The sequence below is a fragment of the Cryptomeria japonica genome, unplaced genomic scaffold (assembly GCF_030272615.1).
Source record: "Cryptomeria japonica unplaced genomic scaffold, Sugi_1.0 HiC_scaffold_47, whole genome shotgun sequence".
NCBI classification, from domain to species: Eukaryota; Viridiplantae; Streptophyta; class Pinopsida; order Cupressales; family Cupressaceae; genus Cryptomeria; species Cryptomeria japonica.
This window is the reverse complement of record NW_026728869.1, coordinates 253,771-259,206: the sequence shown is the minus strand read 5'-3', so window position 1 is coordinate 259,206 and position 5,436 is coordinate 253,771.

Here is a 5,436-nt window from a genome sequence, read left to right as displayed (position 1 = left end):
GTTAGTACAAGAATCATGGTTTAATTGAACCATAACAACCTGAGTAACACTTACATGGATTTTGATATTGCAAGACGGCACAAGTGTTGAGGTATAATTGAACCAAGATGACCCGAGTGTTGCTTGCATAAAACATACAAGAGTTAACCATTTGTATGCGCAAACTGGAAAATATCTTCAAGTATATGTTTCCAATCATGTCTCGAGACACATTTGTACCATACAAATGATCGCTTCACAGACAGAAAACTAAAGAAAAATATCAGATTCCTTCATTGCTTTTCTATCTCGATGCATCCTCGACTAGCTCAAGAGATCTAATGATTCAAAAATTAAGATACAAAAATAGTCAAAATCGCATGCTATATGTAAACAAATCATAATTCTGAAAATCATCCATCTTGTGTTTTAGACTTTTCAGTTGTATAATGGTCTTGTTTTCTAGCCTGTTGAGTAGTTGTTTGACATTGTTTCTTAGTGTGCTGCAATCCTTATTGTTTGTTATCAAAATGGTTAAAGTGAGAGGAATGCTGCCCCTAGTCATAGATATCTATCAATGTGGATATATACGTTGATCACCAAGCCATGGTGGGATATGATATGGAGAACTAATTTCAAGATAATCAAGGATAGTGACTACGCTAAGTATGTCCAGGAAAGATAAGCATTTGTGAATTTCTGGGGATGTCTTAGAGGGGTCGATATGATATGTACAATATGATTTGTGAAACATGTTCTTCCATCAATTGATAAAGATAAGGCTAACTAGAACAAAATCCAACAGTCATACTAAACTATCTCATTCTTTTGATTTATTCGATGATTGATAAGAATGTTTGATTTCAAAGAGCGAGTACCTTGTATAAGACCAATCTGTCTAGTTTTGAGTGTACCTATCCCTGTATAAGACATATTGATGTTTATGTTGATAGATGGATTGATTAACAAGACTCAATGATTGATAGAAATGTCTGGTTTCAAAGAGTGAGTACCTTGTATAAGACCGATCTATCTGGTTTTGAGTGTACCTATCGCTTTAAAAGTCATGTTTGATGTTGATGTTGATTTCGAGTGATGAATTTATTAACAAGACATGTGATCAATTGATTGTAGACTTTGAGAGTTTTCTTGTTGTTGATTTGATTGATGGGCCATGCGTTCATGCTTTGATTTTCAATTTTTATTTGATTTTGTCAATTTTTAGTTTTTGGAGCTTTTTGCATTAGAAGAAAGATGTATTTGGTTTCGCCAATGTATATAAATATAAGGAATGGATTACTGAACTGTTGAGGTGGAAATGGATAGGAGAAAGATGAAGGTAGTTTATGAGGAGACACGTCAAGAGATTTTTGAAATCATGTTTGTCCTTAGCTTTGATCAAGATCAAGGATGGAAAAGGGGATGTGGATGGAGATAGGACATGGATAGGAGAAACAAGATCATATATAGTGATAGATGATGGAAGAAATGAATAGATAGGATAAGGGATATAGATTAGAGTATATGGATGAGGTGAAGAAAGATCGTAGATAACAATGGATGTTGGAAGCTATGAATAGATAGGATAGATGGTATGGATAACGTGAAGCAAGATTGTAGATAGCACTAGATGATAAAAGCAATGAATAGACAGGATAAGAGATATGGATTAGAGGATATGGATGAGGTGAAGCAAGATCATAGATAATGATGAAGTTAGATAGGGTAATAGATATTGGAGGAAGGATAATGGAAGATATGGTAGGAAGAATAGAGTGGATGAAATTTTTCCCCAAGCATTGAGGTTTCCATTTACAAAAAGAAAATATGTAATATTGTCACAACATCTAGCACCACCCGAATAAGTGTTCCTAAACTTTTCAAAGATAGAGACCCAACCCACACTTAGAACCTCTAGAAAATTCAAATGAACATTTCTAGGAACTAGGAAGTCGACTCAAAAGGGAAGAAGAATCCCAAGCTGGATCAAGGTACTTATTCTTTTATTACCCATGTGTGTGCAAGTGGTTTCATTTCAGCTCATATGATCATTGTAATCTTTAGAATCCAACGTGGATAGCTACATGAGTTACCCTAACTTCAAAAGAATCATGGATAGAGCCTTGCTACCAGCAAACGTCCATAGCCCTCACGAGGTTATCGTTGTAATCTCACAAATATTGCTCCATTTCTAGCTAGGTGTCCATAGCCCCAATGGAGTTACTTGCATGTTCCCATAGCCAAGCATTTTGATATTGCATTTCATTGCATTTTGTTTTTCTTTATATTCATTTTCTTGCTCATGCTTTTGATGTTTCTTTTTTCTCTTTATTTTTCTTGCATTGGCTTGTAAGTGATGAAACTTGCATGGGTCTAATAATTATAGTGGCGCTGAAGCAAGATTTTAGATTTTTCACTAGCCATGTCTTCAACTAAGAGATCACAATAATTTAGAGCAATTTATTAAGTGTATGAGATATAGTAATCAAAAGATGTCATTACCAAGATACGATTGGTGGTTCTTTTTCTGGATTGAGTGTGTATCCCAACCAAAAGAAAATGTTAAAGAGGAAAAACCTCAGATTCTGAAGCATTTCATGAATAGATATCTAGGAAAAGGACTGAACATGAGATTAGAGCATGGGAAAGCATGTGAAAAAATGACACAAACACCTATTTCACAGATGAAGGATTTATGCAAAGGATTGAATGAAAGGGATGGAAGAATGGAAAAGAGGTGTTAGATAATAGATAGAATGTTTGAAGATTTGTGTGAGGATAGATGGAAATATATTCAAGATGAGTATTGGTATACAACTTGAGAAGTCATGAAGAGATGGAGGAATATTGAATTTTGGGACATAAGGACCCAAAATAGATAAAGAAAATGCCGGAAGAATAATTTTGGAAAGATGTTTAGATTGTGGAATGAAAGGACCTAAGATAGATTTGGAAGATAAAGAGTTTGACTTTGGAATGAAAGGACCTACGATAGATTTGGAGGATGAAGAGATTGCTTGATCTTGATCTTGACTTGGTGTAGGATCATTTGAGTTTGTGCTTTCAACTTGATATGGAATTAGATGAGTGAAGGAGATGGAAGGGATATCATGCTCTTGCTTAGGAGGTGAATGTTGAATGGGACTCTTCTCTTGAGATAAAATGGTATCATTGTGGCCGAAATACCAAAAGATTAGGGGATCATTATAAGATTCATGATGGGCAGGATCTTGATCGAATATGACATTAGATTGGAGAGCCATGATATCTTGATCTTTATTTAGGTTATGACTCATTTCCTTTGATTGAGTTTCCTTTTTCTCGGTTTGATGATGAATGGTCATACGAATGATCAAAGTTGATGTAGAGAAATTTACTCCTTTTGATAAGGGCCCTAGGACTAGGTTGTCTCTACTTTAACTTAGTCTTTTGATGAAGACTTCTTCTTCTCAAAATGTGGGGAGTGGTCATACACGAATGATCAATGTTGATGTTGATGTTGGATTTGGATACTTCATTTGAATACTCAAGTTTACTTTATCAAGTAGAGGTTTAGTTCGATTTGCCTTCACTATAAAGTCTATCAAATGATACAGATAAAAGTTTCCCGATATGGAAACTTCATTTGACAACTTAAGAATTAAACTAGGTATGTTGTTTTGATAAAATCCGTTGGATGGTGAAACTTTGATCATTGTTTCTGATGCTTCCTGATTTTGCTGGATGAAGTCTTATCCCAAGCTAGTTGATGATTTGAAAAACTTGTCCTACGAGCACCTTGTTGGATTTTAGAATTTTTCTCACTAATGATTGGATTCGAAGTTTGACTGTTGAGTTTTCTAAAGGACCGGAAAGGGTATCTAAGATTGTTTAAAATTTTTTCCCAAGGTGCCTGATTTGTTCTTTGTTTTTCCTAGTTTTGATCATCCACTAAGACAAAGACTGAATGCACTAAAGAATGTTCAAGATGCGCTTCAGAAATCTCTCTATGCCCTATGTTTCCTCTCCTACATGCTAGTTTAGGCTATTTGAAAATGACTGCTTTGGATGGGTTATGCGCTAATATGTCCTGATTACTCATTGTTGTTTGGACTTAAAGCGCTATGATATGTCTTGAATGCGCTATACTGATGCTGAAAAGCGCTACTAGAAATTTTACTAGTATGATCCCAATTATGCTAATTTGATTGATGAAAACACTAAGTTTAGGTTGAAATGTGCTATAAAATGGTTCTACCTGCTATGATGTTTCTCCTATGTGCTACTGTCTTGGTTCCTTTGTTTCTGCAGTTTTGAATTTTGACACTTCTGGTTTTGATGGATGATTTTTTGAAAAATATCTTGAAAACATGGCACATAGAAGAGATAACAATTTTGCCTATGCTAAAGAATTAGTGTATGTTCTGTGAGGATGTGTTCAAATCCCTGATGTTTTCACTGGTTTAGATAACAAATAAAACAAATCAAGTAGAATCTTTATTCAAGGGTCATCAACAACATCATAGCCCACTAGTCTTGATACTTCACCAACTCAAACAACCATGTCACCCCCTAGAGGGCACCCATTTTTTTGCTTCACAATTGAGTAGTTATCTTGGGAGATATATTGTGAGTGATCTTGGGGGCAGATTCTTCCCCACCCTTGCACTATGATGTTAAAAATTTCTGGTAACTGACTCGGTTCAAAGTTTTTAGTGCTATGGTTCTTAATCAGGCTTTTGTTCGTTCTTTAGTGATAAACTCCCCTAGGAGGCTTCCCAACCTTTAGAACAAAGGCTTTACGTATCTTAAAGATACTGGGGGAAGGCTAATCGTTGAGAAAACCCTTTGAAGGGGACTTTCTTCAGCCTCCACATTTGATTATAGTGGGTTGGAACACTCGGTGATAAAGTGATTTCCCACTTAGGTCATTCCCCTCTCAACTGCCTTTAATGGTGCTCTAAGAGCAACTCGGGAGGGTAGGCCTACTAAAGGATTTAAAATGCTTGAAGTAAAGAAAGATTTTAAGAGTGGTTTGACTTTTTGGTCACCCAATTAAGGGGAGAGCATATACCTTCCACTTTCGAGGCAAAGCAAACAATTGTTGTTTTTAACCTTCAAAGCAATGATTTTCTAACTTTCTATTTGGAGATGTTGCTCCAAAAAAGCATGGTGTTCTTTTTAACTCTTCATAGCAAAAAATTTTTTATCTAAGAAAGTGAAATCCTGGTCAACAAAAGGAAAATGTCGAAATGAAAAACTCCTTTGCTTTGTACAAAATAATAAGTGAGGTTCTTTTTATCCTTTGCAAAATGAAAATGAGTTTGTTTTATGCACCAAAAGAAAATGTGATTCTTTTTACCCTTTGCAAATTGAAAAGCAAGTTGTTGTTCTTTTTAAGCCCAAATTGCAAGAAAGTAAAGAGTTTGTTTTGTTGTTGTTTTTACCTAACAATGCGATTGTTTTTAAACCCAAATG